General features: G+C 44.8%; 1 protein-coding gene and 1 long non-coding RNA gene across 5 annotated transcripts in view; one reads left to right on the top strand and one right to left on the bottom strand.

Annotated features, from left to right (window-relative positions):
- The window catches only part of LOC143769750 (uncharacterized), a 55,633-nt gene extending 53,444 nt beyond the window's left edge, over positions 1-2,189 (top strand). The window contains exon 6 of the long non-coding RNA XR_013214471.1: positions 2,067-2,189. This is a non-coding gene — a long non-coding RNA (uncharacterized LOC143769750). The remainder of the gene's footprint in view (positions 1-2,066) is intronic.
- Positions 1-14,252, bottom strand: part of EXOC6 (exocyst complex component 6) — a 273,281-nt gene that overhangs the window by 18,089 nt on the left and 240,940 nt on the right. The window lies entirely within an intron of this gene.

Below are 14,252 nucleotides of genomic sequence, written 5' to 3'. Positions count from 1 at the left end.
CTATTTTTATATTCAAGGTCATGTGACTTAATTGAAAATTCACCATCCTGCTGTTTCTCATTAGTACCACTTTTCCATCCTCTTGCTAACCCTGTCCCAACTTTTCTTTAGATGAGTTGCTGCCATCAATATCTAATTGAGTTAGATTTTTTTCAAATTAAGTGGAAACATGTCTAAAGTTCAACTTCTGATCTGTGTTGTGTTGTGGCTGTAAGAAATTCCCAATTCATTGCATTTTTTTTTTTTTTCATTTTACACTGCGTCCCAACCTTTTTTGGAATTGGTGTTTTAATAATAATATTAATAATAATAATTTTATACCAGTCTTACAGAAATATAGTTTGGAGTGAGGCCTTGTTAATGAGAGGTGTACGTAATATTATTGTGGGCGGATATAAAGCCAATAAGGCGCCGATGGATCATATTAAAGGTGTTGTACAGGCTTTGGGTTCAAGTCTGCAGTCATTCTATGCGGCTGTAAACTTGTGAATCCTCACTGCGCGCGCTGTCAAGATTTGACAGTGCTGTGGGCGGGCGCGTCACCTCAAGTATGCGATTTGCATACATGCAGTCACGTTCCGACTAGACTTGCATGGCCTCACTCAATACAAGTTATTTGAGCGAGGCCAGTCATGTCTAGTGGGAATGTGGCTTGCGGTCACATGACCACCCTCTCCTAGCGCCGACACTGGAGGATCCGGACAGTGCGCGCTGTGAGGATTCACAAGTTTGCATACTTGAGCCCTAAGCCTGGACAACCAGTTTAAGAAAGGGCAAAAACGCATAGAACTATTTTTTTCCTTTCTGACCAATAATTTCCTCCAAGATAAGCGCGTCTGCAATTCTTTCATATCTACGGCCAACAGCACTGGTGGCTTGGGCAAGGTGCAGACTTGATCAATCTGATATTCCTTCTAGCTTGACCACAGCTCAATAAATTCCCTAAGAGGCTGCAAAGAAGAAATAAAAAAAGTAATTGCTGAAATGTTTCTTTGATGTCCAACAAACCCACCAATTTCAGTATATATGGGAGCCTCCCGACTTCAGAGCATGGAAGTGTTGATATAGAGATAACTCGGAAGAGATGGCCAGTTGTGCTACAAGTTACAAGCATTGTGGCTATATATCCAGTGTGGTTGATTGTGGTGCCGGGTAGAGCAGTGTGGGAAGGAGAGGACACTTTTTAATATATGATAATCATAATCTCTGACTTGGGAACCCTTTTAATTAAAGGAATTCAGCCCATAACATATTGTGTCACTGAACTTTTTAAAAGTCATTGAAAAAGTTACCCAAAAATTGCCGTTGGCTGTAGAGCTGTTGTGTGACTTTGAGCACCTTACTGCATCCTTATGGATTACCACACCATGAGCGATTACCTCTAACAAGACACTGAAGCACATGGCCATGCCAATGATAATACTCATTCCTCAGTTAGAATTGACTCTCAGATCTTCAGCAATATTACAATATAGAGCGGACCCCCCTGGAAGTGAAATTACCAATAGATGTCTTTCTACAGGGGGATAATCTGTTCTCTTCATTCTCAAAACTGAAAGTGATCTGTCCGTACCCGGCAGGGCCCATCTATCTTACTTGAGCAGTTATCTTTAGGCACTTGGCATTCACAAGCTGATGGCGATCCATTAATGGCAGTGCGATTGTGTTATGTCACCACGGTGCCTAAAATTCATTACAAAGTTTCTCTCCTAAATGCTTTGTTTGTTTTGCTGTAGGAATGAAGAAGGGCTAATGCTTCAGTAGGAGACAGATTTTATCTTGGTTATCCTAGATTGCGACTAAAGCCGTCTGTACATCTTAAACCCCATTTAATTTCTATATCAGAGATTCCATTTTCAATAAGTACGTGATTTTCCATCATTTCCAAAGAGGCGAGAGATCTTCTTGCTGTGAAAGTATAATTTCCATAAAAAGAGCACTTCCACTTAAAGTAAAAAAAACTAAAAAAAATAAATGAATAGTCATCTTTTACTGTCAAATTGTTAAAATTCCTGCTGATCAGTTCCTTAGTTCTATTGTTTTCTTTTCTATCGGTTTTCCAACAGTGACAAGAAGTTGTCGTCATTATGGAACCCAACGCGGAACCAAGTCACCAACTTTTCCCAGACTTGTAAAGGATAAGAGATACAGCGATACATCCACAACCACCATACTGCTGCATTACTGGTTCGATTTGCCATTTACAGTGCAGGAACTGTAATGGACGACTTGTCGATTGTCAACCTGCATTCCAAGAAAAGACCATCGATTTTTATTCCAATAAGTATGATGGTAGCTCCCATGGCTATGCAGGAGTCCAAAGGATGGGCCCGTCATGGCCAGATGTATCTTAGAACAGTTTGTAATCTGTCAATAACATTTGGATTATAGACTTTTGCACATCTAGAATCTACAGTGTAACGATGAATTCGTAGGCAGGCATGGAGAATCTAGAATGTTAGAGCTGGAAGGGACCTTCAGGGTCATCGTGTCCAACCTCCGGCTCAATGTAGGGTTCACTCAACCATCTCAGACAGATGTCTGTCCAACCTTTGCGTGAAGACTCTTAAAGAGGATCTGTCACATCTCTCAATACAAACTGTCTATATTAATATACAGATCTCTTAGACCCGACAAACCTGATGTACTTACTTTGAAAATGCACTTCTGAATGTTCCTTTCTAAAAGTTCTTCCCTTGATATTGCCATATGTGGAGTCAGGAAGGATTTTTTTCCCCTAATAGTGTCTGCCCCATGGGATTTTTGCCTTCCTCTGGATCGACATGCCTATAGGTTGAACTTCGTAGACTTGCGTCTACCTTCAAGCTTAAACACAATATGAAACTATGAATATTCAAAGGAGCATTTTATGAGTCCAGCTCTAGACGGACTCTTAAAATGATGATTTTATTACCAGGCAGTTTATATTGTGAAATCTGGTGACAGATTCTCAGAAAACTGGCTGCTATAAGTAAAGTTTCCGCTGCTTTCAATTTCAACTTTCCTATTTTACTCTCAACTTAGTGCTGCAGATCAGAGGAACACTTTAAAGTTGCATAAAATGTAGTGCTCCTATAAACTGCACCTGCCACTTGTAAAATGGAAAGTCACAATCCAAAGTTGAGATTGAGCTTGGACGTTCAAGGTGCATTGCCATCTTGGACATTTATGGCATAGTCTGCATCTGATGACTGGGGGTCTCACCTCTGCATCTGGTGACTGGGGGTCTCGCTTCTGCACATGATAAATGGGGGATCTCACCTCTGCATCTGATGACTGGGGGTCTTACCTCTGCACTTGATGACTGGGGGTCTTACCTCTGCACCTGATGACTGGGGGATCTCACCTCTGCACCTGATGACTGGGGGTCTTACCTCTGTATCTGATGAGTGGGGGGTCTCACTTCTGCACCTGATGACTGTGGGGGTCTTACCTCTGCACCTGATGACTGGGGGGTCTTACCTCTGCACCTGATGACTGGGGGGTCTCACTTCTGCATCTGACGACTGGGGATCTCACTTCTGCATCTGATGACTTGGGGTCTCACCTATGTATCTGGTAACTGGGGCCTCACCTCTGCATCTGGTGACTGGGGGTCTCACCTCTGCATCTGATGACTGGGGTCTCACCTCTGCATCTGATGTCTGGGGGTCTCACCTCTGCATCTGATGTAACATCATTGTAAATACATCATTGTAAATACACACCTGTACTTTGTATCTCCCCCACCTCATTGTAGATTGTAAGCTCTCACGAGCAGGGTCGTCTTATTTTGCTTTAATTATTGTATTCAGGGCCGTATTTGCCACTAGGCAGTTGAGGGCACGTGCCTAGGGTGGCGGGATGCGGGGGTTGCACTTGAGCTAGGTTTTTTTTTTAATAAAACTCCGGGGTCAAGTGCCCGTCGCCCCCCTCCTCCCTCCCTGAAGACGTAATACTCACCTTCCTCCAGCGGTGGCTGCAACTGCGTCTCAGCGCCGGCAGCGCGTCCTGTCTTCAGCGGTCACATGGTACGGCTCATTAAGGTGATGAATATGCGCATATTCATGACCTTAATGAGCGCTACCACGTGACCGCTGATACAGGAAGGAAGACGCTGCAGAGATGCCAGGAAGTTCTGCGCCGCGCGGTGAGAGGTGAGTATGACAGGGAAAAAGGATAGGGGATCCATGCACGCAGGGTAGAAGGATGGGGGAGCCATGCACGCAGGGTGGGAGAATAGGGGAGCCATGCACGCAGGGGAGGATGGGGGAGCCATGCACGCAGGGGAGGATAGAGGAGCCATGCACGCAGGGGAGGATGGGGGAGCCATGCACGCAGGGGAGGAGGATGGGGGAGCCATGCACGCAGGGTGGGAGGATGGGGGAGCCATGCACGCAGGAGAGAAGGATGGGGGAGCCATGCACGCAGGGGAGAAGGATAGGGGAGCCATGCACGCAGGGTGGGAGGATGGGGGAGCCATGCACGCAGGGTGGGAAGATGGGGGAGCCATGCACGCAGGGTGGGAGGATGGGGGAGCCATGCACGCAGGGTGGGAAGATGGGGGAGCCATGCACGCAGGGTGGGAGGATGGGGGAGCCATGCACGCAGGGTGGGAGGATGGGGGAGCCATGCACGCAGGTGGGAAGATGGGGAGCCATGCACACAGGGTGGGAAGATGGGGGAGCCATGCACACAGGGTGGGAGGATGGAGTATAAATATGGAGTATAAATACTAGGCCCTATAGGGGGATACAATGTAAGAGGACAGTGTGAAGAGGGGGCCGGTATAGAAAGGAGGGGTCAGTGTGAAGAGCATGTACCATAAGAGGGACAGTGTGGGGGTCATATTTTGTGCAGACAATATAGTGAGGGGCAATTTTTTATTCAGAACCATTATAATGACACTTGTATCTTTAAGGGCGTCATGTGGAGACTTTCTGCAAAAGATCGGAGAAGATGGAAGTCTGCAGAGACGAGCTGTGGATGAGAAAACTCATCATGGGATCTGGACAACATGAAGAAAAGAAGAACGACTCCAGAGACGGCGTCATCTATAAGGTACCTGGATGTAAATGTTATTTGTGATACTAACTCTCATGTTTTTATTTATGTTAGGAGCATTAAAGGGGATGTCCAGGTTTGTAATGAGTCTGCAGTCATTCTTTGTGACTGCAGACTTCTGAATTTTCACAGTGCACCCTGCATGCTGTCCAAATTCTCTCATGCTGGGGATTTACATTAATGCGGTCACATGCTGACTAGACATGTGTGGCCTCCATCAATGAAAATGAACTAAGCGAGGACGGGCACGTCTAATCGGAATGTGGTCAGAAGTATACAAATCGCATACTTGTGCTGACATGACCGTCCACCGGCAAGGGAGAATCCTAAAAGTGTGCAGTGCATGAGTTGTGAGAATTCAGAAGCTGCAATGTCAGGATTCAGCTCTGGAGGTTCCAGTAGTCGTCACATGGACACTTCACTCATATGGGACTTTTACACTTATGGTCCTGTGACAATGAGCTTCCCTTCGGCTTCTCTCTGTTTTTCACTGAACATTGAGAGCATTAGGGAGAGGAGCTCGTGGGCACATGACTAAGTGTGCAAATCGCATATGTCCTTGGCGGAGGGGGGCACCAAAATGAATTCTTGCCCCTGGTGCCAGAAACCCTAGATACACCTCTGCTGGTATGCTACTGCGAGCGGTGATTACCGGGCCGGTGGAGGGATGTCTGTGCACAGGCAGTGAGGCAGGGACTGAGGGTGTGCACAGAGAGAATAGAGACCCGGAGACTGCCTGTCCCAGTCTACGCCGAAGCCTCATTATCATAGGAATATGTCAGTTAATAAATTGTTTTTCTAAAGCTTTATAGTGAAGTTTTAGGTCAGGGAGGGATGGTTAGGGATGAGCTAGCAAGGTGCAGGGACAGGTAGTGATGGCTACTTGCGGACATGTGCGGCAATTGCGGTTTTGCACTTACGGTGATACAAAAAACACTGCTAGCAGTGTTTTTTTCCATTGCTGCAAGTACCGCATTTGCCGGATCGCGGCAAAACCGCAAGTGCCGCACATGTCTGTAAGTCCCATAGGGAATGAATGAGGCCGAACGCAGTGTTGCCGTAAGTGATCCATTACGCGGCAGATGCGGAAAAACTGCCGGATCTGCTGCAAAAGGCGACTTTCACATCAGCGATTTTTGCCAAAGTCACTGCCGATAGTGTCATACTCACCAATGGGGGAGGCAGCACTAAAAGTCCCTAGGGCAGCAGAATCTCTAAATACGGCCCTGATTGTATTTCTAACGTTGTTACTTATGACTGTTGTGTTTGAAACTGTTAAGCTGTAAAACGCTGCGGAATATGTTGGCGCTATATAAATAAAAAATATTATTATTATTTGATTGACTGGGGATCTCACCTCTTTCATCTGATGACTGGGGGTCTCACCTCTGCACCTGATGACTGGGGGTCTCACCACTGCACCTGATGACTGGGGGGATCTCACCTCTGCATCTGATGACTGGGGATCTCACCACTGCACCTGATGACTGGGGGGATCTCACCTCTGCATCTGATGACTGGGGGTCTCACCTCTGCATCTGATGACTGGGGGTCTCACCTCTGCATCTGATGACTGGGGGTCCCACCTCTGCATCTGATAACTGGGGGTCTCACCTCTGCATCTGATGACTGGGGGTCTCACCTCTGCATCTGATGACTGGGGATCTCACCTCTGCATCTGATGACTGGGGGTCTCACCTCTGCATCTGATAACTGGGGGTCTCACCTCTGCATCTGATGACTGGGGGTCCCACCTCTGCATCTGATAACTGGGGGTCTCACCTCTGCATCTGATGACTGGGGGTCCCACCTCTGTATCTGGTAACTGGGGGTCTCACCTCTGCATCTGATAACTGGGGGTCTCACCTCTGCATCTGATGACTGGGGGTCTCATCTCTGTATCTGGTAACTGGGGGCCTCACCTCTGCATCTGGTAACTGGGGGTCTCACCTCTGTATCTGGTAACTGGGGGCCTCACCTCTGCATCTGGTAACTGGGGATCTCACCTCTGTATCTGGTAACTGGGGGGGATCTCACCTCTGCATCTGATGACTGGGGGGTCTCACCTCTGCATCTGATGACTGGGGGTCTCACCTCTGTATCTGGTAACTGGGGGCCTCACCTCTGCATCTGGTAACTGGGGGTCTCACCTCTGTATCTGGTAACTGGGGGTCTCACCTCTGCATCTGGTAACTGGGAGTCTCATCTCTGCATCTGATGACTGGGGGGATCTCACCTCTGCATCTGGTACCTCGGGGTCTCACCTCTAGGACATTACCATTCATTACTGAAAGTCCTCTATGCCTTTGCAGCACTGGTAAGCTCTACATGAATTTTCCTTCTGTATATATATGTCCGGAAGGTCACATACTATACGGTATATTCAATCCTGATGGTCCAGTGACCTCTCCATTGGATTGTATATGTAATTACCTTCTGTAAGGTGGCGATTACTTGATAAACGTGTTACAACACTTGCTGCTGATCTGTAGCTGTGGATAAATACCATCGTTCTCCAGCCTGGGGGCGTCATTACTACAGAAAAAGCCGTTATAAAAAAACACATAGGAAGCTGAATGGGGGTGCAAGAACAAAAATCCCTTTCTGACCTCTGAATAACCCAAGTAGGAGATTAGCCCATTTCCAAGCAACTATGTTGTCATACTGTTAGGCCAATTGCTACTATTGACACTTTGCATAAGCACCTTAAACAGGGTGCTTACAGCGGACCGCCGTGACATTAACTATTATTTTTATGCCACTAGATTTACAAGCATAAAAGAGCCGGCGAGCTTCAGCAAGGTGAGGAGGTCAACATATGGGTTGTAGAAGTCATGCACGATGGAGCTTTCGAAGAATGAGGATACATACATCTATAGTCTTCCCATAATGTGATTAGAAATTGGGGAATATACACCCATGTATTCTGGATCTATTTCCACTAAGCTACAGATAGCAGAAAAATAAAGTTGCTAGTATTCCATAATTATAAGTATGTAAATGTCTCTACAGATTATACATAGAGAAGTCCTGTATTACATAAAAGTGGTTGTCTCATATTAGGGCACATGGACATCACAGAGCAGGGGTCCCCAACCTGTGGCTCGGGAGCTACATGTGGCTCGCGGGCCTATATTTTGTAGCTCGCGGCTCTCAGCCAACTTGGTGTGTTAGGACCAGGTCTAGAAAACAGATAAGAGCAGATCTCCAGACTTTTCGGTGTAACCCCACACAGAAGAGCAGATCTAGATGTGTATCTACTGGCCCATGGGGGTGGCGAGATAAATATGATGAGCTGGAAATAGGATGATACTGCCAGATGTTAGGGGTGCTTGAAGCTGGATATGGTAGTATGGATGGACTGCTTGATACAAGAATACCAAATGGGGATAAAGTGGGAACCCCTGGTCGCAAGTATGCTGCCTATATGGGAGGTGTGATTTCAGTGGGGGGAAGGTTTGGCTGTCATTATACAGGTAATGGGGGGCTTTGGTTGTCACTACTTGGCTCATGACCATCTGTCAGAGATGAAAGCGGCTCTTTGGTTAAGAACGGCTGGGGACAGCTTTCATAGAGGGATGCTCCTCACTGGACACTCAGCTCTATGCTCCAGAACAGGGATCTTTTCTGTAACAATGGGTCCCACTAAAGCTGTCCAGGTATTGCATAGACTGCTGTTGCTTCCCTGGTCCAACTACCATCCAGTCATCTAATGTGTATGGTGCGAGGAGACTGTATGGCCAAGTGAAGGAGTACTTGTCTGTTCTCCTGATATGTCTCTGAGTGAGAGTGTCCGTGAGTGACCGCTTCATGTAATTCTATGAGGCTGTCATGCTCGGGTCTGGAGATCTGGGGCCAGTCCGTGGATTGCGGTCCGATCTCAGACCGATTTATATGGGCGTTTAAATGCGCCCTAAGGGTTCATTTACACGAGACGATAATTATGTTAATGATTATTCGATCGTGACTCACGATTAGCAATCGATGTCAGACAAATGTTTATGCAGGAACAGAATTGTGAATGAAAAGGCTGAATAGTGATCGTTCCACACGTTCGCTTTTCCGGTCTAATCTTTGAACGAGTGAACAATCTCCACTTCCATTACACAATCTTCAAAAGACGAATGAGAATTTTTTGCTCATCCAAATAGTTTTTATACACAATGAACGAGCGTTTTTGGACACATCGTTCGGTCGCTCAAACCATTCACACTTCACAATTATCGTAAAGGATGGTTCGTTACTGTTTGACATATTATCTCCCATTGTGAAATAACATTTCCGAACATCTTTTCTTGGCTCTCTATGTTGTTGCGTAACAGCCATTTGAAAATGTATTTGTATATTTCTAAGAGGAATAATGGAGAAACACAAAGATGACAAGACGCTTCAGACTTGTTATTTTAGAAAAAAATAAAAGTATTTGCTAAAACAGACGCGTCGGCAGATAGATCTGCTCTAACTCTTAAAAATGCACATTTCCATCAGCAAAGTCTCAGGATGACTTCATTTCTCTACTAAGAAGGTGAATCCTGGAGTTTTTGCTGACTTTTAGCAACTTTTCTCTCTGCTAAGATACTTTGATCAGTGATGCAAACTCCTTCTTTTTGCCTGGTATTTAGGATTTGGAGCCCCTGGAGTGAACTCTGTATAAGGGATAATGGACAATCCCAGTTTCACTCTGAAATGTTTGCAGCTCACCAAATGAAGTCTTCAAGGATCAAGACCTGAATACATAACGACAATACAACTCCATGAGCCTCGTTTTATTAAACTGGAACACGTTCTATGGGCAACAAATCTCTAATGCTCAAGTTTCATGCATTCGGATTAAAAACTAAGTCAATAAGATTCTCAGAGCTAAGATCACACCGTAGGAATCCAGACCACAACTTCATCGTGGACTGAGCTAATCGCACAGATAGACACATCTACATTCTTCTTTTTGATGGCTATCAGGCATTGCTAAACTCAGATTACTACACAGGCGCCGATTAGAAAAGGACATTCTTTTCTACAATGTTCTCAACTATAAAGACAATTAATCTTGTCCCCATGACAACTCCGACCAGTTAAAAGTCTTGTTTTTCACACTAATAATTTCAGAATGATATCCAATGCCGTGAAAAAACAAACCATTTCTTGCAAAAATGATCACTGTACAAAGAATTGCTGGAAAATGTCTTGTCTGATTTCACATTTTCATTAAAGAATTGGACCCCAAATCCACTTAGCTTTAGCCACACACCAAACGCAGATTTTTGGATGACGATGTGACCATTGGCGAAACTCATGTGTGCCAGTACTTACTGTTCTACGAATCAACACCAAGTTGGATCCGATCATCGAGCATGAAGTTTTGCAACAGGTTCAAATGGCCGTCTACGATCACATTCAATAGCCCGTTACAATACACCACACGCTTCTATCTATTCACCTCCTTTAACTCCTGCGCAGCTGACACTTGGTGGCTTCAGATGAAAAAAAAAAAACATGGAAAAAACATCTATGGACAGATAAGAGGTAAAAAAAATACAATACAACTTTAAGAGCCAGCCATAAAGGCCTGGATCGACTATGTGTGCATGCATAGGTCAAGAGGGGGCATAAGTCAAAGTGCTAACCGCAGAATGGCGGCTCAATGGATAGCGCTGTTGCCTTGCAGTGCTGAGGTCCTCGGTGGAAATCCCACCAAGGACAACAGCTGCAAGGAGTTTGTATTTTCTCCTCGTATTTGCGAGGGTTCCCTTCCCGACACACTGATGGGGAATTTTGATTGTGAGCCCCAATAGGGACAGTGATAATAATATCTGTAAACTGCTGTGGAATTTATGGCACTGTATAAGCAAGTAAAATAAATACAAATAAGTAACTTCTAAGCACATCTGGCAGCAGGCTATCACCTGGAAAGATAAAGAATCGGAGATACAAAAATGAGAAAATAGGATAAGGTTCCCTTATAGGGCTATCTAGAATTCTGTGAAAAAGAATTGGCCACATCCGCCTTCTTCTATCTTTGCTTATCTGTCACATGATGTTTCAGATCATCCAGCTAATTTTAATATAAGATAGAGACAGAGTAACCACAAAATGCAATTTATTGTTGGCCCACTCATCTCTGCAGAATGGTTTTATGTCTGCTACATTGAAGGGTTTTCGATCATTAACTGTCAATTTAATGTTTTGCCACAACATCTTAATGGGATTCAAGTCAAGTCTTTGACTCCACCACTCCAAAACCTTTACTTTGTTTCTTCTGGGCCATTTAGAGGTGGACTTGCATGTGTGCTTTGGTTCACTGTCCAGATGAAAAATCCAGCTCCGCTTGAGCTTTAGGTTTTGAACTCGCGGGAATACATTTTCTGATTGATATTATAATAAATAGCAGAATTAATGGTTCTAAGTTTCTCCAAGTTCTGCAGAAGAAAAGCAGCCACATACCATCACACTACCACCACCATGTTTGACTGTTGGTATCATGTTCTTTTGGGGATTGTAATGTTAGCTTTACTCCAGATGAACAGGACTCATTGTTTTAAAAAAATGTTACCTTTAACTTTGCAGTCCATAAAACATTACCTTGAAAAGTCTTGGGGTCATCAAGACATTCTTTGGCAATTACAAGACAAGCCTTTATGGGTTTTTTTTGGCCAACAGTGGTTTGCACTTGGCAAATCTCCAATGGATGCCATTTTCCCCAGTGTGTTTCTTACTGTAGAATAGTGTATACTGACCTTACTTAAAAAAATTGATGCCTGCGCATATGTAAATGTTAGAGTTTTTTTTAGCGAGATCCAGCTGAGTAAAAATTTTGTTAGGTCGACCATACCTAGGATGGTTCACTATTCAGTTTTTTTTTATTTTATTTGTGGATAATGACTCTCAACACCATTCACTGGAATCTCAGAGCCTTAGCAATGGCTGTGTAACAGTTCCAAAGTAGATTTTTGTTTGGCATCTATATTATAATTTTGTTTTTGAGAACTTTCAACAGTTTCACATTACCTGACACGGTGAGGCTTGGATGAAGCTAGTGAAACTGAGCCCCAAGGTCTACTTTTCCACATCTGTCTAGGTAGGACTGAACAGCATTATTCCCATAATAAATGAAATCATCATTTAAAAACAGGATTTTGTATTTACTTGGCCAGTGCTAAAGTAATTTAGAGGTCTGAAACATTAAAGTGTAAGAATTGTTCAAAAACAGAAGGATTTGAGAAGGGGAAAAATACTGTTTCACAAGGCTATTCATATTAGGTCCTCCACCATTTCTGGAGAACATCATGTACAGTACGTGTTAGAGTCTCCGTCACTTGGGAGAAAATCAGTAGTTTCAGCCAACTTTGATCCAATGATTGTTGCCAGCTAGTTAGAAAATCAATGTAACAGTATATGGTACTGTGTGAAAGTTTTAGGCAGGTGTGGAAAAAATTATTTTAAAAATAGAAATGCTAATGGTTTATTAGCAACTAACAAAATGCAAAGTGAATGAACAGAAGAAAAAAAATCTAAATCAAATATTTTAGGGGATAATGATTAATATTTTCATATGTAGGTTGAAACTTCAGCCATTAACTGAAACAGTTGTGTGGGAGGCTTAAAATTGGGTGAGGGACTGACAAGCTCTGCTACAAAGGTGAGGTTGTGGATGACAGTTTCATGTCACAGGTCATACACCATGGCAAGAATGACCACAGCAATAAGAAAAAAGGTAGTTATACTGAACCAGGAAGGATTTCAAAGCAAACTGGGGTTTTAGTCTGAGCTTCTTAAGGCCCCGTCTCAAATAGCGAGATCGCTAGCGAGATCGCTGCTGAGTCACAAGTTTTGTGACGCAACAGCGACCTCAGTAGCGATCTCGCTATGTGTGACACGTACCAGCGATCAGGCCCCTGCTGCGAGATCGCTGGTCGTGTCAGAATGGCCTGGACCTTTTTTTGGTCGTTGAGGTCCCGCTGACATCGCTGAATCGGTGTGTGTGACACCGATCCAGCGATGTCTTCACTGGTAACCAGGGTAAACATCGGGTTACTAAGCGCAGGGCCGCGCTTAGTAACCCGATGTTTACCCTGGTTACCAGCGTAAATGTAAAAAAACCCCAAACACTACATACTCACCATCTGATGTCTGTCAGGTCCCTTGCCGTCTGCTTCCTGCTCTGACTGAGATCCGGCCGTACAGCGAGAGCACAGCACAGCAGTGACGTCACCGCTGCGCTCTGCTCTCAGTGTACGGCGGCACTCAGTCAGAGCGGGAAGCAGACAGCAAGGGACCTGACGGACACCGAAAGGCGAGTATGTAGTGTTTGTTTTTTTTGGTAACCAGGGTAAACATCGGGTTACTAAGCGCGGCCCTGCGCTTAGTAACCCGATGTTTACCCTGGTTACCCGGGGACTTCGGCATCGTTGAAGACAGTTTCAACGATGCCGAAGTCGTTCCCCTGATCGTTGGTCGCTGGAGAGAGCTGTCTGTGTGACAGCTCCCCAGCGACCACACAGCGACTTACCAACGATCACGGCCAGGTCGTATCGCTGGTCGTGATCGTTGGTAAATCGCTATGTGAGACGGGGCCTTTAAGCTCTCTTGACGAAGCATCAAGAAATGAGGAACACTGAGGACCACAGATGCAGTGTTCGGCGAAGGAAACTTAGTGTTGCAGATGGAAGACACATAACGCTTACTCCCCTTTGAAATCAGAAGATGTCCAGCAGTGCCATCAATTCAGAACTGGCAGCAATCAGTGGGACCCAGCTACACCCATCTACTGATTGTCAAGGTCTGGCCAGAAATGGTCTTCTTGGAAAAATTGGGCCAAAAGCCATACCTTCAACATGGAAACAACACCAAGCGACACAATTATACACAAAAACATAGGAACAGGGATGGAGAAGATGGCAGCAGGTGCCCTGGACTGATAAGTCAAATGTGAAATATTTAGGTGTAACAGAAGACAGTTTTGTTTGGAAGAGGGCTTGAAAGCGGCACAATAATGAGTGTCTGCAGGTAACAGTGAATCATGGTGGAAGTTCCTTGCAGTTTGGGCCTGCATTTCAGCAAATAGATTTTGGAATTTGGTCAGGATTAATAATGATGTCCTCAATGCAGAAATACAGGCAGATACTTATCCATGATGCAATATCATCAGGGAGGCGTTGAATTGGCTCCAAATATATTCTGCAGGAAGACATCAACCCCAAACATATAGCTAA

This window comes from Ranitomeya variabilis, chromosome 4 (assembly GCF_051348905.1).
Source record: "Ranitomeya variabilis isolate aRanVar5 chromosome 4, aRanVar5.hap1, whole genome shotgun sequence".
Classification (NCBI taxonomy): domain Eukaryota; kingdom Metazoa; phylum Chordata; class Amphibia; order Anura; family Dendrobatidae; genus Ranitomeya; species Ranitomeya variabilis.
This window is presented reverse-complemented; position numbering and strand designations above follow the sequence as displayed.